Raw genomic sequence first — 23969 nt, forward strand, 5'->3', positions numbered from 1 at the left:
CAGATTATGAGCTTCGTAATATATTGCTGTGGGCTAAATCACAGAATTTTGGCACTGATCCCAACACAGCATTTAGTGTTAAGGCATGGAAGAAAGTCGGGGACAGACTTTGGCAAGTTATTCGAGCGGGAGATAAAACAGCTCTTGATTTAGCAGTAACCTGGAACTCGCTCTTTGAGGCTTTAAAGGAATGGAGAATAGAGAGAGAAACGGAGCAAGATGCGGACGAAGAGTCGGGGCTGATACCTGATGGGGGGGCTGAGGCAGAGGGGGGCTCTGAGGTAGAAGGGGGCTCTGATGGGGAACTTGGTGAAGAAAGTTCGGATGCCATGGGAGTTACCTGGCACGCTGCCAGAGCTTCTGGGAAAGCTGCCAAGGCTTCTGGGAAAGCTGCCAAAACTTCTGGGCAACCTGCCCTAGCCTCTTCTTATCAGACTCCTAAGCCTCCTTATCTCACACCTGCGCAGCAGCTTGCGATGGTGCCTGTATATACCACACCACTACGCCAGTTGGCTGAAATGTCTTTAGCAGAGAGAAAGGTCCAGCCGTCTGCCCCCCCGCTCCCCTCTGAGTGGCTTGAACAACCTGCAAGGCCGTATCCTCCTTTACCTGACAGTGACAGCAACAGTGAGTCAAGTGATGAGTCGCCCGCAGTAACACCTGAGTTGGGGCAGGGAGCTCTGGTCTCTTCATCTCCTAAGAGCTCTAGTCTTACTGCCCCATGGACTTTGCCTCCATGCCAAGTCACTGTGCTTCCTCGACGCCCTCAGGAGTTTTGGGAATTTGTTAGGAGGAAAGCAGTTGAAGAAAAGAACTGGGACATCATAGAAAGGTTAGGTGCTCCAAGAGTACCTCAGGAGAACAGTGCCATTGCAAATGTTGCTTGTGATAACCATATGGCTTTTCAGTTTTCAAAGCAGCTCCTGGAACAGGACAGAACGACAGTCATCATGTCTTCGCCTGGAGGGTTGTGCAAGACCTCCAATCGAAAGTAGCTCAATATGGTATTAATTCTTCAGAGGTAATGCAATTAATACGTGTGATTAATGCAGATTTGCTTGCACCTTATGACATCGCTCATCTTGCTACAATTCTATTTCAGCCAGTACAATATGGTGTATTTCAAGAAACTTGGAGGCGAGTGGCTGAGCGCACAGCTTTAACAAATATGCTGTTGCCTCAACACGACCCTCGTCATGCTGTGGGTGTTGATGCCCTAATGGGCTCTGGGCTTTTTGCTAATCCAGATTTACAGGCAAGGTGGGATCCTTCGATTTTGGCACAAGCTCAGCAAATTGGTATGAGTGCCTTAACTAAAACAATGGAAATGGCAGCTCCAAAACAGAAATATGTTACTATACAACAAGGAATGAGAGAACCATTTTTGCAGTTTGCAGAAAAACTTGCTGCCGCTATTGAGAAACAAGTAGATGATGAAACTTTGCGAGACAAATTGTGTGTACAATTGGCTAAAGAAAATGCAAACCCAGATTGCAGAAAGATTATTGATACTTTGCCTGGGGAACCCACCTTGTCTGAAATGGTTACTGCTTGCTCGAAAGTTGGTTCAGTCGAGCATAAAATGGCAGCTCTTGCTGCAGTGTTAAGACCTTCAGCGAAGTGTTATAATTGTGGACAACAAGGGCACGTAAAGTCACAATGTACTGTCCAGAAAACAACATTTAGGCCAAGGGCAAGCAGCGATATTGTATGCAACCGTTGTGCTAAATCTGGGCACTATGCTAAGCAATGCAGAAGTAAATATCATGCAAATGGTCAGCTATTGCCGGGAAACCCAAAGAGGAGCGCGAAGGGGCGCGTGGGGAAACAAATACCCCAACAACCACAACAGCAAATGCGGGCCTTCCCAGCCCTGCAAAGCTACCCATTTGCGAACAATTCTCAGGGGCAACAAGCGGGTCCGCAGGGATTGATATACCCACCGCTGACACAGTAACTATTTTAACAAAAGAAATATGTAAAGTGCCTCTTGATGCCTATGGTCCGATAGGACGGGGATTGAGTGCGTTTTTGATAGGGAGATCAAGTACTACACTTAGAGGTATTCATGTGCATCTAGGGCTTATTGATGCTGATTATTTAGGGCAGATTCATGCTATGGTATCTATTGATGACCCTCCTGTCACTATTCAGAAAGGAACTTGCATTGCTCAACTTGTACCTTTTGTGAGTTCTGTTCCAAATGCAGTGGACCGAAGTCGCGGCACAGGAAGCTTTGGATCGACAGGAGTACCTCAAGTGTTTTGGACTGAGAAAGTAACAGAGAGCCGTCTAGAAAAGACATGCACTCTCACCGCCAGTGGATGTCATCCAGGAACTATATCAGTAACAGGTTTGATTGACACTGGAGCAGATGTCACAATACTCTCACGACTTTGCTGGCCTCAATCGTGGCCTCTCACTCATGCAAGTTTTGGACTCCTGGGGTTGGGTGGTGCTACAACAGGTGGCCTGTCAGCCATTGTAATTAATGTGAAACATCCTGATGGCCAACAAGCTAACATCAGACCCTATGTTGCCGATGCTCCTCAAAGTTTGTGGGGACGAGATTGTTTATCTCAATGGGGTGTCAAAATTACTACGGATTTTTAATGGGGGCCACTGTGTTGCAGGGCATTGAACGTCCAGTTGTACCCCTGACATGGTTGACAGATAAGCCTGTCTGGGTTTGCCAGTGGCCCCTGACTACTGAAAAGCTTACTGCCCTGCAAGAATTAGTTACAGAACAATTGCTAGCAGGACACATTGAGGAATCATTCAGTCCCTGGAACATCCCCGTTTTTGTAATAAAAAAGAAATCGGGAAAATGGAGACTTTTACATGATTTACGGCAGATAAATGCTGTAATGGCAACAATGGGAGCTTTGCAACCAGGCCTTCCTACACCCACGATGATTCCACAAGAATGGCAAATAGTTGTCATTGATTTAAAAGATTGTTTCTTCACTATTCCATTGGCTGAGCAGGACAAAGAAAAATTCGCTTTTATGGTGCCTTCTATAAATCATGCTGAACCTGATAAAAGATATCAATGGAAGGTACTCCCACAAGGCATGAAAAATTCGCCAACTATTTGTCAATGGTTTGTGGCACAGGCCTTGTCAAAAGTGCGGGAGCAATTTAAAAACTGCTACTGCTATCATTACGTGGATGATATCTTGTTGGCATCTGACAACAAACAACAGTTGTCAGCTCTTAAACAATGTGCTGTGACAAATTTGAAAGACTTTGGTTTGATCATTGCTCCAGAGAAAGTGCAGAAACACATGCCTTGGAAATACCTAGGTATGTTGGTGACCAACACTCAAGTTATGCCTCAACCTGTAAAGTTAGACATTGATGTTAAAACTGCTACTGATGTACAGAAATTGGTTGGTTTGATAGGTTGGATTCGATCATATTTAGGCATAACTAATCATCAGATGCAACCATTGTTTGATCTGCTTTCAGGCATCACTTCCTCCACTGATGAGAGGCAATTGACCTCAGCGGCAAAAAAGACCCTAGGAGAAGTTGAATTAGCCCTAGCACACAAATTTGTTAACAGGATAGATCCCTCTGTTGGTGTTCAATTGTTTATTTTGAAAGACCATGAAATACCATGTGGAATACTGTGCCAATGGAATGATAATTGGGAAGACAAATTGCATATTCTGGAATGGATATTTTTATCTTTCAGATCTCGGAAAACAGCTCCAGGACTTTATGAGCTCTTTGCAGATATTATCATCAAGGGTCGCAGGCGTTGTCATGAGATTTTGGGACAGGACCCTGTGACCATTGTGATACCTGTGCAACAGTGGTATTTTGAATGGTGCTTTCAAAATAATCATGAATTGCAATCTGCCTTATCTTGTTTTACAGGCCAAATCTCGTATCACTTGCCTTCTCATCCTGTTCTAACACTGACTAAAGAGATTCCTTTTGAAGGCAAGCAAATTTGTTCTCCCGTTCCAGTGGAAGGTATAACGGTTTTTACAGATGGGTCCGGGAAAACCGGAAAAGCAGCTGTGGCTTGGAGAAAGGATGATCACTGGGAATATCAGACAGTGATTCAGCAGGGATCTCCTCAACTGGTTGAACTTTCTGCTGTTCTTTTGGCTTTTACTTTGTTTCCTGGTTCTGTAAACATAGTTACTGATTCAGTTTATGTTGCCAATTTGGTTAAGCATTTAGATCAAGCAGTATTGTATAATATTCAAGAGAAACCATTGTTTACTATATTAGTGAAGTTGTGGACAGTTATTGGTGCTCGAAAACATTCTTACTTTATCATGCACATTCGCAGCCATACATCATTACCAGGATTTTTTGCTGAAGGCAATGCCTATGTAGACTCTTTAGTAGCTGCTGCTGCAATCAAAACTGTACCCAATGTGTTGCAGCAGGCAATTTTATCCCATCAATTTTTTCATCAGAATGCTCAAGCTTTACAGCAGCAATTCAAATTGTCTACTGCCGAAGCAAAATCTATTCTTTCCTCTTGTCCTGACTGTCATATGACTCATGTCACTCAGTATTATGGTACCAACCCTAGAGGTCTTTCTGCATTAGAAGAATGGCAAACTGATGTTACAGAAATGCCAGAATTTGGTCGCTTTAAGTATGTTCATGTTACAGTTGATACTTTTTCTCACGCAATGGTTGCTTCAGCATTCACAGGAGAGAAAACTCGAGATGCTATTCGTCATTTTTATCATGCCTTTTCTATTCTAGGTGTTCCGTGTCATGTAAAAACAGATAACGGCCCAGCATATGCTTCGCAGAAAATTCAAGCATTTTTTCGTGCTTGGGGCATTGAGCATTCAACAGGTATTCCACATGTCCCCACGGGTCAAGCAATTATTGAAAGAGCTCACGGACTTCTTAAACGACAGGTTCAAAAACAAAAAGGGGGAATGCAACAGGAGTCACCTCAAGTGAGATTAGATAAAGCTGTTTATGTGTTAAACTTCTTGCGTCCCCTACCTGACTCACAGTTATCTCCAATCTTTTGCCATTTTTCTTCTTTGAATTCTAAGCAACCAAATTTTCATAGAAATGTCAAGGTATGGGTCAAGGACTTGATTACTGGTATATGGTCTGGTCCAGTGGAACTGATAACCTGGGGAAGGGGTTATGCTTGTGTTTTGACAGATAATGGTCCTCGATGGGTTCCTGCTCGCTGTGTTAAACCTTACCTAGAACGTGCGGGAAAGGACAGGATCCATGGCTCCACAGCTGAAGCAGAACGTGCGGATGACACTGGCTAAGACCATATATCAGTACTTAAAGATGGATGAAGGAAGAATGGGAATTTTGTTGATGGCTGTGATTGTGATTTTGTGTGTCCCCTCTCTGCTTGGGTTTTTGCAAAGGGCCCTGCAAAAATCCATAGCAGCTGTATTTACAGGTCAAAAACAAAAAAGGGGGAATTGTGGAAGGGGCTAGCAGCGGGCCTGTTAGCTAAAGGAGCGAGAAGTAAGAAGAAGAAGAAGCTGATAAGGAGCTTTCTCCAAGGCCGTAACCAAGGAGATCGAGAGAAGGAAGATAAGAGCATTCTGCAGCTGGATGAAGCATTTTTAGAAAGTTAGGTGGAGTCAGAGTAACTTTTCACCAATGGCATGGTATTGAATTATTGTGGCCAATAGCTAAGGTAGAGGAAGGGTAAACAACTGGAAAGTGTATAAAAGATCAGCCATTTTCATTAATAAACTGTTGCCAAGTGTTACCAACTGAGACTGCTTGTGGTCTCTGCTTTGTGTCGTGACCGCCTCGACTGCGACAGAAAAAAACTTTGGTACTGCCTCACTTTTAGGAATCTCCATGAAAATATATTTCCCATGTTTTAGGCTGCTTTAGGTGTGTTTGTATAATACTGCTCTGTTTAAGGAAAGTCTGTGGGTCTAAAAGTAGTGGTTAGAAAAGAATAAAGAAACAAAATGCATCTCTTGTGGGTGGAAAAGGGCAGGGCAAGGCAAGCAGGGGCATTAAAGGTCAGGCAATTTATGGAGGAGTAGGCAAAGCAACCAAGGCATGGGAGATCTAGGCAAGGCAAGGCAAAGCATGAGAAGGAAATAACTGTTTTCCAAGCTTCTATATTTAAAAAAATATAATTGATAGCAATCTCCTGATGTTTCAAGTTTTCTGCCTCCTTTTTTCCGTTAGTTTTTCTGTATTCTCAAAAATATTCTGTTGAGACTTCATTTATTTGCTGACACAAATGCAGCAGTCATTGCAAATTCAAATTTTCAGTGCCAGCTCAGTGGGGTTCAGTGTGAACTACTTGCACTGGAGGATGCAGAAAAATGGTAATTGTCTTGTGTTCCTACTGATTAATAACGGTTAAAACTCCCTAAATCAACGATAATGTTTAAAATACTTCTGATACACAGGTTTTTTTTTAATGTTGTATGAGACTTAAGCAGGTGAGAGTTGTTATTTGAATCATCTTGAAAAGCATTTCATGAGGAATGTTCATGTCATGGTAGCTTTGCTGTGCTGTCTGTGCAATGACTTCTGCTTGTTATTGTACCCAAAAACAAAGACCCTTGACAAAAATATTTCCTAAAGAAACCTGTTTTCCAATACAGTTAACTCCTGTTTTGAAGGTGATTCCAGAATCTGCTCAGTCCTGATTATAATTTCCCTTAAATCCTTTAAAATTAGGTGATTAAACCCAAGGTTCTACAGAGCTCACACAGGATTGCAAATAAATACTTGTTTATGCTTCAGGATTTTGGAACATGTTTTTGAGAACTAAGATTGTGTCAGGACAGAAGAAGGCTGTAAAGGACTGGGTTATAAACTCTCCTCTTGTATTCTGATTTACTTTAATGAGAGTTTTCAGTCCTACATTGTCACATTGTGCTAAGCATAATATTGCATCCAATTTACAAAAATCAAAACCGTTTTGCAGTTAAACTAACCAATAGGAACCAGCAATTTTGATAATAAAGCTGTGTAATATAGAATATACAACGTCTTGATTGTATAGAAAATGGATTGAAATATACCTTGCAGGTATGTACATGAGGTCTCAGGAAGATTGACATAAATGGGTGAGTTTATTTTTTTAAATTGAAAGAGGCCTTGTGAAAAAACTTCAAATAATGCAGTTTCAAGCAGAACTGTTCTGGTTATAATTCTCTGCCTTTCTTTAACAAAGTATTTGTTTTCCAGTCCACCCAGCTGTTATTTTGCAAATTGTTTTGTCTTCTGTCAAAAATAAAAGATATAACATATTTAATAAAGCAAAACAACCTTGAAAAGTTTGGCAAGCAAATGTGGCTTGCAGCAAATCAATTCATCCTGTTTTGTGAAACATAAGATCAATTGATTCTGTGTTTTCCTAAGTACATTTAAAAGCTACCACACTGTCGGAACTCAGTACATCCCTCCGGGTGTCCAGAGTTGCCGAGGACCCCACCGGGGGGCTCGGAGACCCTGGCACGCTGCCCAGAACACCGGGGGATTTGATTTTGACCCTTGGAGCAAATTGCCAACTTTGTATGAGGACATGAAAGCCACACAGGTTTGAATAGTGTAATAACAAAATGATCACATGGTGAAAATGTAGATTTTAGGATTTTTGGTATGGGGGTTATGGGGACAAGATGGAGGAACCTGGGCATGTCTAGCCTTTCTTCTTCTTCTTCTTCTTGTTCTCCATTTTCTGCAGTGATGTTGGCACTTTGGGATTGGTTTAGAGTAGAACTGCACTGTCTAACATAGGTATTGGGAATTAAGTGTAAATATGGTATACATAGTTTGTAGTGTAAAAGGACAACATCACCTCGGGGGCGGTCAGAGTGCCTGTGGCTGCCTTGCTGAGCAGATCTTGGCTGGACAGAAAGAAAATTTTATAGATAAGAATTAATAAACAACCTGAAGACCGAAAAGTGAAGAGTCCAGACTCATTCTTCAATTGCGCGGGCCAAAGCAGAGACATCCTATGCATCTCAGGGCAGCAATTATCAACAGCAACCCGAGACCACACCTCCTGAGAAATGGAATAGGAGGAGTGTAATGGTTTTGGTTCACCAATTTGAGATTTTCCGGCCAATGCACCAATCAGTGTGGTGGGTGCAGTGTTGGCCAACCACCAGTGCACTCCCTAGAATGTACTCACTCCCCTCTGTTGGATTTTGGGGCTGTTTAGATGGTCTGGGAAAAGCTCAAGATGGCTTTGGGCTTCTGGGTTTGAAAGGACGAGAGGAAACTTCAGATTTTTTTTCAGTCTCGGTGTTTATTAATTGCTTATCTAAAAGATTTTCTCTTGGTTTGACAGAGTTCTGCTCAGCAGTCAGCTATGGGCACACACTGAGAGCCCTTGGGGCGGCCACCTATCTTTATACTCGGAGTTACGTATACAATATTTATCATTTTTCTCCAATACTCTCTACTCTTATTAACCAGTGTTCTCCTAGTAAGGTCCAATCTCAGAGTGCCAACACCACCACAGAAGATGGAGGCCAAGAGGAAGAAGAAGAAGGAGAAGGGCACGCCCCAATTCCTCCATCTTACTTCTCTAGACCCCCCTGTACAGAAATCTTAAACCCTGTATCTCACACTCCAATTAACTTATCCCTTCACCATTCACCCCGGTGAAATCCTCCTATCCTCATACTGATGTCATCTCCCATGTGGGATCAAAGTCCAGCCACCAGACATTTCTGGCAACATTCCAGGACTCCCAAGCCCCCCAGGGGTGGTCTCGTTCACCCTGCACCCCAGTTCTGAGAGACTGAGATCCCACATCTCCCCCTTCTGTTTGCACTAAAAAGATCTTTTTTGCCATCTGATTCATTGCATGTTTTAAACATGCAAATATGCATGGGACAACAAGTATGAGGACTAGGAGAACTATTAAAACATAAAACTCTATCTTTAAGATTCTTCTCTAAATGGGAGAGATGTCAAAGAATTCTGCCAGTTGATCGATCTATGATCTTGTGATCTCGCTAAGCTTATTTATGCTGTCTTTTATATTTTTGATATTTTCATGAATTGACTTTGAATGATCTGAGAGATTCATGCAGCACATCTTCTCGAACTCTTCACACTCATGTCTATGAGCGAGCAATAGATAATCGATTGCCGCTCTGTTTTGAAGAGTCGCTTGTCTCACACTACTGACGTCTTTTAACATGTCATCTAATGTGACAGACACAGACTGCGCATGTTTGCTCAACTAACAACTCATGTGGTCGATCTGAGTCAAGGCTACTCCCGATGCTGTCTGAGGTGAGAAGATTGCTGTAGCAATACTCGTTTTTTTGTCTCAAGAAAACATTTCATTATTGCAATCTGCTGCATATTGCTGTATTGATCTTTTTTCTCTGTGCTTTTCTTCTCTTAACATGTTTAAATCAGGCGATAGCATTGAAATTTCTCTAATGCTGCATGGACTTCTCGTGGCATTAGCAGGAATGCCGTGCCAAATTCTGTCTTCGCAAATTAAGAACAGACTTCGCGGCAGTTGCACTGGAACTTGGATCGATCTTTTGGTAGTTCTCTTTGTATATTTACATTAAGCTGAGGTATTCTTATAAAATTCATGAGTGGGAGTTAAATCAATAGTTTTCGCCTTTGTGACTTTCGGAGCTTCAAACTGCATGCAGAGTCTCATTGTCATGGACCTAAAAATCTCCAATTCTTGAGGTTCTGTAGAAGCTACAGGAAGCAGGTGTGTCTAAGCACACTACTCTTTTATAGGATTTTTAATGACTTGCGAAATGTTAATTGCAGAGTGCTCTGGAATTGGCTATTCGTTTACTGGCAATCTAACTATGTATGCTGAAAACGGTTTACTTGGTCTTGAATGTGTCAGGCAGATACTATCTAAATTCGCTGCCTGAGCTAAAGCTTCTTATACATTTTGCTTTGGTTGACTAACAGGTAAATCTCTCTCACTGCTTACTGCAATGAATGAAAGAACGATGCACATAAGCATCATGAAACTCATTACTTCGCTTTTGTGTGAAAAATTCCTTAAGGTCTTTAGTTTTTTTTTATTTCTCTTCTGGGTCGTTTTTCGCAGCTTGAGTCTCGACTTTTGTCTGAGTACTCGTCTCTTTGTTTCTCGGATTAGCGTTTTCGTGCTCTCGCGTCTGGAATGGCTTCACGTGTTGTGCTGACACTCACTTCAGACTTCGATCTGTGGAGATACAAGCGAAACTTTTTCTCCAAGTGATTAGTTTGAAAGGACTTTCTATTTGTTCTGTCTCTGGGTTTCTGATCAAAACTAAAGGATTTTCCTTTAGCTTTGCTTGTGTGTTGTTTAGAAAATGTCTCACGATCGGTGGATCAGGTTCTGAGGATGGATAATCTCTTTGTTGTGTTAACATTGTCTTCTTTGAGGTGCTTTTCTCTTTATATATTGTTGGAAAAAATTGCTGCATTGTTGCAGTCTCGCTACAAGATGGCGCTGTGGCTCTGCTGAGCTGACCCGGCATGTCGTGCACTTCTGCTCTCTTGCCACTAGGTGGCGCTGTCACTGGCCTCCCTGGCTCGGATGACGGAGCAATCTCGACTGCCCTACTTCTTCTTCTGGCTCGGCGTCTCTCGTGAGGGGAAGGGACTGGGACTCTGAGGGTTTGAACTAAAGGCACTAGGTCTGGAGACGGTGTGGAGCCCCGGGATGTCGAATCTCTAACACGGCCCCTCCTCACTCGCGACGTCACAGGGGACCGGGCTCGGTGCCGCCCGCGCCCTACTTTCTGCGCCTGCGTGCTCTCTGAGCCGCTCCTTGTGTCCCCCAAGCTGACGTCATCGTCTCCCCCTTGTCCCACCTCTGAGGTCTCCGCCCCTCGGTCTGTCTCTGAGTCTACTTCTTCTGACGTTGTGTTCGCCTCTCCCGCCGGCACTCTGGCTCTCTCTGCGATTCGAGCTGACTTTCGCACTGGGTCTGACGTTACAACTGCGCGCCTCCTGCGTCTCACTACGGCGGCCCTCTGAGGCTGTACATTTTCTCTCAGTCTGCTTCTCGTGTTCGCCGCCCCCGCGCTCGTATGTGAGTCTACACCCCGGTTTTTGCGAATTTCGCTCTCTGCGCGCGTCTCCTCATCTTCACTCGCGCTGCTCGCGTTTGCTGCTGCCGCTGCGTCGCCGCTTTCGCTGCGAACGAGCGCCGCCCCCGATCTCTTATCTTCTTGCTCCCCCCCTTCTGCTCTTGACTCTTCTACACTCTCTGGAGTTTCAGGACACCCTTGGGGTTTGTTGCGTTTTTTGATTGGGGGTTTTAATATTTTTTTTTGCTCTCTTTTTTCGAGAGCTCTTTCCCCCTGGCTTTTTAAAGCCAGAGCAATTTTTTTCTCGGAGCTTCGCCGCTCCGCTCCCTCTTCTGAGGGTATTGCAGCTTCTCGCTGCTTTTCCAGTCTTTTAGACTGCACTGAGATACTTTGTAACATGATTCTTGCCGGCGAGAGTAGCTTTAATGCTGTCTCATCTTTTTTCGTTGCTAAAATATATAAATGCCTATTAATTTCTTGCTAAAACTCCACTTCGAACAACAGACATGTCTCTGCAAGTGGATAATTAAGCTTTGCTCATAGTAACAGCTGTTTTAATTCTTTCTTTGGGATCTCTTCTGTATATAATTCTGCTACACTTTGTAAGGTGGATAAGATTTCTCGTTGTTCTTGGGAGAGTGTGGCCCCCATGATCTTATTTTGGCCTTCTTACCGAATCTGTCGTCAGAGTGGTCTGAAAGCCCTCAGTCTCCGTCCAGCAGGTCACGAGGGATGGATCTAGAGGCGCCTTTCTTGTCCCAGTCCAGGCCGCTCTGCTACGAACTGTCTTCGGCAGAAGCTGAGAGATGGAATTTCTCAGTGACTGCTGATTTTTGCAGCTCCTCCTGGCCGGTTTTTTCTTTTTCTTCTTTCTTTCTTCAGGCTTCTCTCCTCTGGAGTTATCAGTGCTGTCTTCTTGGCTCTTCAGCTCTTCAGGGCTTTTCCCCCCCCGAAAGGTTTGGTGGGAGATAGCCCACCCAGGGACGCCAGTTGTCGGATTTTGGGGCTGTTTAGATGGTCTGGGAAAAGCTCAAGATGGCCTTGGGCCTCCGGGTTCGAAAGGACGAGAGGAAACTTCAGATTTTTTCTCGGTCTCGGTGTTTATTAATTGCTTATCTAAAAGATTTTCTCTTGGCCTGACAGAGTTCTGCTCAGCAGTCAGCTATGGGCACACACTGAGAGCCCCTGGGGCGGCCACCTATCTTTATACTCGGAGTTACGTATACAATATTTATCATTTTTCTCCAATACTCTCTACTCTTATTAACCAGTGTTCTCCTAGTAAAGTCCAATCTCAGAGTACCAACACCACCACAAAAGATAGAAGCCTAGAAGAAGAAGAGGAAAGAAAAAGACACGCCCCAATTCCTCCATCTTACTTCTCTAGACCCCCCTGTACAGAAATTTTAAACCCTGTATCTCACACTCCAATTAACTTATCCCTTCACCATTCACCCCAGTGAAATCCTCCTATCCTCATACTAATGTCATCTCCCATGTGAAATCAAAGTCCAACCACCAAACATTTCTAGCAACATTCCAAAACTCCCAAGCCCCCCAAGAATAGTCTCGTTCACCCTACACCCCAATTCTAAGAGACTGAGATCCCACACCCCTCCTGCTGTGAGACGGGATTAAGAGAAAGGCAAAGCAGGCTCAAAACTTTAGAAGGGTGTTGTTACATGACTTGTGAGGGTTCCTCAGGGTGAGAGAGGAGAATCTTGCTTCATGATCAGAAGGCTGGATTTATTAATTTATGATATATAATACATTAAGACTATACTAAAAGGAATAGAGAGAAAAGTTCAGAAGCTGCTAAGCTAAGAATAGAATAGGAATCTCCAACAAAGTTCTGTGTCCAGGCAGAAAGCAAGCAAGCTCTCCTGTGAGTGGTCAGTAAATCCAAACACTCACAGAAGACCAATCACAGCTGTACCTGTTGCATTCCACACCAGCCGATAACCATTGTTTACATTCTTCTTCTGGGGCCCCAGCTTCCCAGAAGAGGAAAAATCCTAAAAGAAAGGATTTTCCACAAAAGATGTCTGTGACAGGGTATAAAGAAAAAATTATTAATGGTAACTAAAAGAAAGAGGAATAAGAATTAGAATAAAACTTTCAGGACACTTCTCCCCCTACGACCTTTTCTTCCTACTGATAATGTAAAGAGACAAAACCTAAAAGTTTTGTCAGTTTACCACTTCTAGCATAGTCTTTTTTTAATTGACTTAGGGAGAGAAGTCTCTTTTATTAATATTATGGTGACTTCTCCACAAGAAAATAGTTCTCTCATGGCTCTTAATTTCTACAAATAGCAGCTGCCCAAGGAAATCTGCAATTGTGAAATCCCTCCCATTTTCTACAAGCTTTTTCCCATAGTTGTGTTTATGGGCTATGTTAACTTATGGGGCACTGTTTTAAAGATGAGCTGTTCAGAGGTAAAGGTTCTCATTTGTAGCAGGCCCAGAGCCTGCAAGGGATCCCTGGCGGCCAGCAGCCTAAGATAGGAAATGCCAAGTCATGATGACTGGACCTTAGATGCCCCTTTCTTCTGCCTTCAAACCCCTGCTTATCTCTCTGTAAGACTATAGGTCACTTTCCTTTGACCCTTACTATTGGACAATTTCCAAAACACCTGTACCCTATATAAAGAGTTACTTTTGCCCAGCTCAGCAGAAGAGCTGTCCCTGAGACCTTCGCAGAAGACTTCAATTAAAACATCGCTGTGGAGCATCGTACAGCCTTCTCCTCTCTCTCCCTGCGTCTTCCTGCCTGCAGCACCTAGCAAGCTAAGAGCTGAAATCACAATGAGCTGATAATCACTAAAGGAACTGATATCACTTAAGCTTGCTAAGGTTGCCTGCAGCTAAGAACTGCTTGTGAACTCAGACAGGCGGACAGGCCTGTGCCAAGCAGGACTTCGCTATCTGGACCCTGTTGCAGCCTGCTGGGGACCCCCCAAAACCCAGCTAAGGCTGCATTACTTGTTGTCTATTTCTGAAATTATCTTCATCTCTAGGAACGGAGATCTTCTTCTCTTTCTGGGGGTATGGGATCTTCATCACTCTTCTCTCATTCTTTGTTCAAACTTGTCACAGGATCACAGCTACTTATATATCTGCTTACTTTAGCATAGAGACCTTTGCTCATTTTCTACAATTTGAGCACTTTCATCTCCCCATACCTTCATGCATTTTAGGGAAAAAAGAGTCTTTCTTCATATCTTTACAAGAGGATTTTAGCTTAAAACTAAAGACATCTCATCCCTCCCATCTGGGATTTGACTTTTTCCTTCATTGACCTCGGTGTTTTCATGTTGGTCCTCTATATGCCTGCATTTTATTCCTTTCTCTCACTCAAGGGAGGATTGAAGCACTGAAAGAGTTAACATCTTGCCCGGGCCTTGCAGATGGTCACCTGATCCCTACAGGACCAGGCTCAGTACCTTGTGGGTGGGAGTTGTGGCTGGTGGGGTGGTGGTTAGGATCTCAGCATCCAGGCCAGAACTCAGCAGTGGCACGCCAAGGGGGGTGCTGATGGCTTCTCCTCTTCCCTGCCCAGTGGTTGCGTGCAAATCTCAATGGTGGTAGAATTTTGGCCGAGCTGGCTCTGTGCCTGGGCTGCTCCTGGGGCCCAGTGGACCCGGCTCAGCCACAGGCTGGTGGCGGGGCAGGGCTTAGTAGCAAAACAAGATGTTGGAAATTGAAGCCATGACCCACCTGGCCTGGCCCAGCCTCGGCCCCACAGTACTCCCCTCTCCCTGCCCGGCAGCCGACTGGGGCGGGAGGGGGCCCAGGCCTGCAGCAGAGATTGCCCAGCCCGGCCCCTGCTACCACTTTGCCAGCCAGAAAACAAAGAGAGATTTCCCAGGATTTTTTGTTTTTTACATGGGTGTTCACAGAGGTGTATCAGCTTTCTCTTTGCATCTCTTCCCTGAGTGCCTCTCATGCAAAACCACTACAAGGAGGAAGAGGGAGGCTGGAGAATTTTCAGGGTTCTGTTTACAGGCTTGTTTCTTGTGGTGGATAGACCTATTACAGTGACCTGATGAGGTCTTCCAGGGTGAGAGAAGTGGACGAGAATCTTGTTTGATGATCAGAAGGCTAGATTTATTGATATATGATATATAATACATTATAAATATACTTAAAGGAATACGGAGAGAAGTTGCAGAGGCTGCTAAGCTAAGAATAGCATAGAAAAGAATGAATAACAAAGTTCTGTGTCCAGGGAATCTGTCCCCGAGCTTGCTCCTGTGATTGGCCCTTAATTATAAACACAGGACATGAGCCAATCGCAGGGGCACCTGCTACATTTCACAGCAGCCGATAACAATTGTTTACATTCTTCTTCTGGGGCCTCAGCTTCCCAGAAGATGAACAAATCCCAAAGAAAGGATTTCTATGAAAAAATGTCTGTGACATAGACCATATCTTGTCACAGCAAATAACAAGAAAGAAACTAGTTCCCTGCAAACCTTGCAAATCAGAATTATATTTCACTCTCATCTAGAGGAGAAAAGCAGGAACACAAAGCAGATTTTTTCAGGAGAACCAGCTTCTACATGAGGAGAATCTGAGTTGGAGCTGTCTTTGCTCCACTCTGGCATTATCCCATCACTTGTGGTGCCTTCTCTGGTTTCCCATTGCTTTCACCCTCTGCTGCTGTACCAACACATCCAAAAGAGGAAATACAGCTGTGCTAACTGGGATCCATCCCTTGGGAGGCAGGGCTTGGAGCAAAGGAGCAAGGCTGGGAAAATTCTGCACTACCACAGTCCCTCAATCTGAGGCTACAAATCAACCCCAGCTGGTGAAACGCTGTTTTCTTTCAACACAAGCATAACCTGCTTTTTACAATATAAAATGTACTGCAGGCTTAATTTTCATTTTGAAAAACTACAAGCAAGCTAATGCAAATTCTTCTTCTTTTTTTTTTTTTGTAATGATTTCTTTCTGATAAAAAGCAGTAATATGCTGTGTAATGCTGAGCTTTTAAAATTATGAAAACTAGAGCAGTGACTGTTTTAAGTCCAGTTATGGTGTCTACTTAAAATGAAACTTGTAATCCAACCAACCTATTGCTTGCCAAAAGCTAAGGATCAGACAATTCAATAGTAGAATAAATTGCTTGATAGTGCCTGCATGGCTTGGAAGAAGATGAAAAAAAATAATAAGAGGGTTTTGTTTTCCTCCCTTTGAGAGATAACAGGCATTTGCAGTAATGTTCACAGGACTCTGTAATCCTGTATAACCAAACAGGTGGAATTTGCACTTGTTCCAGTGGGTCTATAGAGCATGATGTATATTGAAAGAAGACAGTTGGGCAGGTGGGACTGATTGTATGATGTTGTACAGTGTAGTTATACAGCACAATTATATTATTAAATTTCACAAGGTGATAACATTTATGGCAGAGCAGGAATGTCCAGTCAGCCACACTTATACCCTACAATCCCAAGCTAAGGTTATGTAACTCTGCATAAATAAAAATAAGTAAATATTCCCAGTGCCTCATGATGTGGAAGTTCAATTTGATTTCTTTTTCAAAGGCCATCAAGCAGCACTGACTGAAATTGTAAAAGAGACCCAAGAGAGGTACTTCTTACAGCAGCTTTGGAAGGGCCACCCTTGTATTTTAGTGTCCCACTTTAGTGTACATGGCCACAACTTAGGAAGCCTCCCAAATGTGCTGATTAATGCTGCAGCTGACTCTGTGTAATTAACCATTGCCTAATTGTTTTCTGTGCTGCTTTTGTTTATCTTGAAACTTTCCTTAAAGGCAGAGAGAATAGGGTTTGTTCAGCCTCGAAAAGAGAAGCTTTGGAGTGGCCTCATTGTGGCCTTGCAGTGCCTGAAGGAGCTGCAGGAAAGATGGAGAGAGACAATTGACAAGGGATGGAGGGACAGGACACAGAAAATGGCCTCCCACTTCCAGAGGGCAGGGATTAATGGGATTTTGGGAAGGAATTTTCTGTGTGGGTGGGGAGGCCCTGGCACAGGTTCCTCAGAGCAGTTGTGGCTGCCCCTAGATCCCTGGCAGTGTCCAAGGCCAGGCTGGACATTGGGGCTTGGAGCAGCCTGGGACAGTGGAAGGGTGTCCCTGCCCATGGCAGAGGGTGGCACTGGATGGCCTTTAAGGTCCCTTCCCATCGCAGCAGCTCTCTGGTCACAGACAGCAACAAATTTCCCAGGCATTGTTTTGGGAAAGGCTGTGAGAAGAACAGAGAAAAGAATGAGAAACAATTCTTATCTTGCTGTACCTCATGTTGTGAACATGTGGAATGTGTTTTGGAGATTTGTTTACCAAAGGGTGGTTTCTTAATTAGCCAATGGTGATGGTGTTTTAATTAAAAGACCAATCAGGTTCACTTGTAGTGAAGTAGGGCATAAAAACATGGGTTTCTTAATAGAGATTATTATTAGCTTTCTGTGAATATCTTGAGAGTCTACGTCACTTGTTGCCAGGTCCAGACCCGTTGCACTGACATCTGGTGGACCCTGAACGTGTTTGCAGCCGAGACTGACGAACCAGGGGTCAGGTGGACCTCAATTCTCAGTGCATCCTGGGCTGAAGAAACAGGAACGCACTTGTCCTGGTTTAGAGCAAATTTGGGAGAGAATCCCCAAAGGGGCTCTGGTAGGAAAGCAGATTAAATTGGCCCCTCCCCCCAACCAGTCCAGGAGAAAATACCTCCTTGGAGAAAAGTGGAATAAAACTGTTTATTAAACAATAAAACCTAAACAATATCAAACAATAAACCCCCTTGCCACTCCAAAAGAGATGACAAACTGAGAAAACCCTGTCCCCGGGTTGCAGCTCAGCTCACTCATTCTCTTATCAGTCCCTCTGGTGCTGGAAATGTCGCAGGACAGGCCCGGGCGGTGGGCCACAGATGTGAGCTGCCGGTGCTCCCCTGGGTGTTCAGTCCAGGGCAGGTTTAAACAGGTCAAAGAAAAGGGAAAAAACCACAGTCCAGGAAACTTCTTTGCCTCAGATAGCTAAGCTAACTAAAAACAAAAAAGAGCTCTGTCCCGCTGTCTGTCCATTCGCAGACAACACAGTCCAGGAGCAGGAATGTGTAGGAGTGAGAGCAGTGTCTGAAAAAAAACTGTTTGCTTCTTCTCTTCCCCCGTTCACTCTCTGGAACAAGTCTTAAAGGTGCAAAACTTATTATTCAGCATAAACAAAACGAGATGATTTGGGATAAAAGCATCATATAGTCAACCCAGGACATGCTCACAGATGAGGCTGAAGACGAGGGGGTCTGGTGACCACTCACGGAAATCGCATCCGGCAAGCCTTTGTGGGGTTGCAGGATGGGTGGGGATGCCTTGGACCCTCGCCAGGACTCTGCAAGGCCACACATCCCTCTCACATCTGGACACCTTCTGTTCTCCTGGAAAGGTAACAGTGACCTTTCCCCACGTCTTCCTGGAGAAGATACGTTCCTTCGGGACCCCGAGTTTGCCCTCATAGCCTACGAGCTGGAGTGGGGAACAGATTTCCCAACATAACACTGCCTGCATCCTGGGGTAGGCTTGCAGTAGTTGGCAAAAGTTGCCTTCAAAATGGGCAACAGAATTTCTATGCCAGAACATGTAACCCTTACAGTGTAGGGACATATGATCCTTCATAAGGGACTTCCTGTGTCAGAAGATGCTCTCCACAAGCTTTTAAGTTGAGCCAAAATTTATGGCTTCCCCGTAGATGTGTAAACTGCCTTGAACCCCCAGGCCTGGGACACCCAGGTTACCGTCTGTGGGAGGAACTTAATAGGGGAGATGTGACCGTGCCTCGACTAATACTGATTTGGGGAGTCCTTTCCAGAGCAATACGGGGCTGGACCCCAAGGGAAAGCAAATCCACCTCAGTAGGCACGTCCCAATCAGACATGGAGGGGCACCTCCCACTGCACAGGTGGGCCCTGGCCTCTCCTGCACTGCAGAGAGAAGCAGGAGTGCCCCTGCCACAGCCAGTGGATCAGGCTTCCCCTGCTGCATACGTAGTTGCTGGCGAGCCTTTGCCACAGTTGGCACTGCTCCGGTCACTGGTGATACCCTTCTCTGCTCCCCGAGCAGTGGCAGGCGAGCCTTTGTCTCAGCTGGTCCCGGTCCGATTGCCGATGCTGGCGTTCCCTGTTCCATAAGCCGATTGGCCCTGCATGCTGACCCTACTCCCCTCTCCGCTGCGGCCAGCTGCGGAGTGACCTTCCTCCAGACAGCCACTGCTGGTTCCTTCTCCCCCGCAGCGGGGCGGGGAGGGCATCACCCAGAGGGCATCCAGCAACGCTCTTGCCCAGCTTCCCGACACATATGCAAGAAGGACCAACAGATCCTTCATTGCCAGTCATGGAGTCCCTGCCGGTTGCATCCCCCTTGTCAGAAACAGCTGCTCCTACAACCGCCGCGCTAGGGCCCGGCCCCCAGTGTCACCGACATCTTTTCATAAAAATCCTTTCTGTAGGATTTTCCCTTCTGGGAAGCTGAGGCCCCAGAAAAAGAATGTAAACAATGGTTATCTGCTGCTGTGGAGTGTAACAGGTGCACCTGTGATTGGCTCATGTTGGATGTGTATAGTTAGTGGCCAATCCAGGACTGAGCTCTCTCTGGGACAGAATCAGAGAGAGCTTCTTTGTTATTTCATTCCTTTTCTATTCTTAGCTTAGCTAGCTTCTGAGAACTTTCTCTCTATTCTTTTTAGTATAGATATAATGTAATATATATAATAAAATAATAAATCAAGCCTTCTGAATATGAGGTCAACATTCTTGTCTCTCTCTTCACCCTGAAAACCCTTGCAAGCTCTGTAACACCCCTGCGCTGGAGCTTGCAACTAGCCCCTTTGTTCTGCAGCATGCAGCCAGTTCCGTGCCAGCAACACTCGCAGGGCCGGCCAGGGATGACCCCCACTGGCACCACTGCCTCCAGCCGGCCCTGGTCCCGTCCCAGACACAAGCTGTGATGATGAAGAACATCCACAGCCCGCCTTGCCGCTCCCAGCTGGCCCACCCTCACTGCTTCCCTTAGGTTGTCATGGGACACGGACAGGGACAGCAGAGAACACCAACATCCTGTCCCTCAGTGGGGGCGTGCCCTCGCAGCTGAGCACCGGCACAGCCCTGCTGCAAAATCTGAAGATCAGCACTTTTCTGGGATTAGCACCTTCCCTGAAACAGGGCCCCCCTTGCTCTGTGGGGTCCCCCCCGTGCCTCAGAGAGCCCCGTGTGGCCCACTCTCATCCACGGGGCGGAAGGAGTGGGGTCCCAGAAGGCTGCGTCTTGTTCTATGCCAGGGAGGGGTGGGGGATAGCCGGAACGCCGAGGAGATGTCTGAGACATCAGCTGCGTGGTGAGGGCAGGCAGTGAAGGAGAAAGTGGGAGTCACTTGCTCATCCTGGGATGGGCGCAGGCCATCCCAGGGACCCCAGATCCAGGGCTCCACATGATAGCAGTGCAAAACTGGGGGAATGGAACAAACCACAGGGATCTGGGCTCAGCGGGATGGAGCAGAGGCATCTGCGTCACCACCCTGCCGCTTGTCTTAAAAAAAAAAAAAAAAAAAAGAGGATAGAAGTGATAGAGGTACAAAGACTCACTGTTTCACTAATGGCTCAAAGTACTGGAAGGCCACGAGTCAGGCTCAGCCCAATTGGTTGAGTTAAAGGCTGTGGCCATGGCATTCCAGAGATTTTCTCAGGTACCTCTGAATTTGGGCACAGGTTTACACAGAAACACAGGCAGGAAAGGTAATCCTGCAAATCCAACCAGCAGGAAGCCCAGAGGGCACATATACAGAAATAAGATAAAGGATATCTGAAACATTCATTCTCTTAAAACAGTTATTTTTAAGAGCCTTGTTTAAAATGTGTTAAGTGACACCCACCAATTAGAGTTTGGGCTGTGGCCAGGCCCTGACTCTACCTGGATGTGGGATGATTGACAATCAACACAGATGTTTTCTGTATCCAAAGTATTGAGGTCATTTTGGCTTGGCAATTTGACCATACATGACGTATCGCCCTGGTCGCGGGAAACGACTGGCACACTCGCTAGGAGGGGCCACGCCCTGTCTTAGCCACCGGCAGGCGGTACGGTCGCCGTACGGTTGGGGTCCCTAAAACTGCCAGACGCGGCTGTTATGTGTGGACCTTATGCCGAAGGATCGAGGTAAAGGAAAAAAGGAAAGATTCTCTGCTTGCTTCTCTGAGCTGCATTATTTCTTTCCCACGTGGAAACGGTGTTGGGGTGGCACCACTTGGAACCGGCAGCGTGGTACAGGAGTTATTCTTTCCCGCGGCAGGAACAGCACCAGAGTGAGGCAGATGATGCAACACTCACGGGCAGCGACAGCGGCAGTGGCGGCAGGAGTGTCGCCCCCCACGTGGCGGGACTGCGCGGGGACCGGCAGCAGCCGCGCGGTCTCTCTCTCTTGGCTGAAGCAGCATCTGCGCGGGCAGCGCTGGAGGAGCGCTGGGGAGGGTGTGCAGGAGCGACGGCAGCTCCGGCAGAGTGGGCAGGAGAAGCACCAGTGCTAGCACCCAGATAGTGGTCACAGGACACCTAAATCTTTCATAGAGAATTTATTGCCCCATTATCGGGGAAACGAACTTCTTCCCACCTTGCTCAGCCAGGACGACGCCGTTAGGATTATGAGGAAGAAGGTGACAAGCAGACAGAATTCAGTGTTTGAATGGAATTTATGTGTCGCACGTCCCGGCTAGATGGTGACAGTGGGGGGGGGGTGACAGTCCCCCTCTTTCAGGGCTCAACAGAATCCCAGCTACCAGCGGAGGTGCAGCACGGAACAAAAAGGCACAGCACAGGCCTGGGTGGCACTGGGTTACTTTATTAGATGTTACACTCCCCAAGTCTCGGGGTCCCAGGCGATGAGCTGGGGGCAAACAACAGCTTATAAAGGGGGGGCAGGTCTCAAGGGAGGATACAATGTTCAACTAATCAAAAGCACTGGGGGTGGAACACAAGGGCGAGGGATACAAGGGAGGAAAACTGCTTGGGACAGGAAGGGTTAACAAGTGGATGTGGGAGGAAGGGGTTTGAAACTTGGCATAAAAGTAGCTAAGTAGCAAAGAGATGAACCGACACCTGGCTCAACTGAATAACAAAGACAAGTCTATGTCACTCTAAAAGCAGGGGGGAAAAAAGCCCAAAAAACTACCAAACAACAAATCAAACAATAACCTGCAAAATAAAAACACACTGCAACATTTATGCATTATGTATGAGGTGTATTGTTCTGGTCTCTGAGTACTGCTGAGTCCCTCTGAGTGCCACTGAGGGAACCCCGGCCAGGCCTGAGGCGGTGAACGGCAGGGGGGGAGGGGGGCGAGGGCACTCTCTCATGCCCCAGAGGGTGAAGAAGGCAGCTAAGCTGATCTCCTGCAGCAGAGGAGACACTGGAACAACAGCGGAAGATGAAGAGGTCGACTCTTAGCAGAGGTTAATCCAAGGTTTATTTCAGGAGCTCCGGGGAGCCCCTACCACCTCAGGGGCCTCCTGCTGAGAGCCCAGGGAGATGTGCCAAGGTTACATTTAAAGGGAGGTGGAAACCGAAAGTAGATAACATTTTACTAACCAATAAGTGGCTCTAAGGGATGGATACTGGGGCATAGATATATAGGACAGCATATGGGGTAACACTTGGGGGGTTGACCACTAGTCTCTGGCTAATCACTTGACGTCCTTGACCAAAGCTTCTAGATGGAGGGGATGGGATGCTGAGCGATTGACAGAGAGTCAGGGTGGGGATTTGGGGATGATCTCAGCAAAGGAAAGGGATTACACAGGTAAAGGGAGGGGGTAAAATCTGGGGTAAACCATTTGGGAAAAATACAGGGATACAAAAACAAAACTATTACAAAATATTACAAAGTATAAAAAACACACTACAACACCTCCCTCTTTTAATTTAAATAAAAATGGAGAGGCACTTAGATCTAAAAAATTTAAAACTCAGCTTGGGCTGATCTCAAGCATCGGCAAACCAAGGCTGTTTTATGAACACTGCAGGGGTTCCTGTTTCTTCCTCGGGAGCAGTGGGAGCAGCCACCTGATTGATCTCTAAAGGAGAAGTAGCTTTTGATATTAATTTGGCCACGATGCTCTTGATGATCCCAGAGTTGATCAAAATAACAAAAAGAACAAGCAAAACTGAAAATACAGACTTTAGTATGGATCTGACCCAGCCTGAGAGTTCCCATCCTTGGAAAAGTCCGTCCATCCAGTCTGCTGTTTCCTGCTTGATGTCCTGGACCATCTGTTGCATCTTTCCATTGATTTTGTTGACATCCTCAGTCTTGGATGACCGGTTCAGTCAACAAAGAGCCTCAAACTCCTCACGCCAATGATTATGTAGTATGTCACGGACATATTTTATGAAAAATGCTTTTGCTAGGATTTTTCGCCTGAGAAGCTGAGAGGCCTCAGAAATGAAATGTAAACAATAATTATCTGCTGTTGGGGAATGCAACAGGTGCATCTTTGATTGGACTCATGTGGTTGTTTTTATTAATGGCCAATCATGGTCCAGCTGTCTTGGACTCTCTGGTCAGTCACAAGATTTTATCATCATTCCTTTCTATTCCTTTCAAGCCTTCTGATGAAATCTTTTCTTCTATTCTTTAGTATAGTTTTAATATATCATTGTCTTTTAATATAATATATATAATAAAATAATAATCAACCTTCTGAAACATGGAATCAAGATTCTCATCTCTTCCCATGTCGGGGTTGCCTTCAAATTCCACATTACTAGGAGAAAAAAAATCAATTGCTGCACAATTATGTAGGGTGGCTTGCCTTGTTGTTTCATTGTCTGCAAGGAGGTCAGAAGGTGCAGCTGATGTAATATTGGCCTGTTTAGCAACCTATTACTCTAGGTGTGATAATTCACCTACAGTCTTGGCTGCAGACACCCATGGCAAAAACACAGTGATTGC

Source organism: Melozone crissalis, unplaced genomic scaffold (assembly GCF_028551555.1).
Source record: "Melozone crissalis strain CALT ecotype California unplaced genomic scaffold, PUWL_Pcris_2 ptg000035l_1, whole genome shotgun sequence".
In the NCBI taxonomy this organism is placed as follows: Eukaryota; Metazoa; Chordata; class Aves; order Passeriformes; family Passerellidae; genus Melozone; species Melozone crissalis.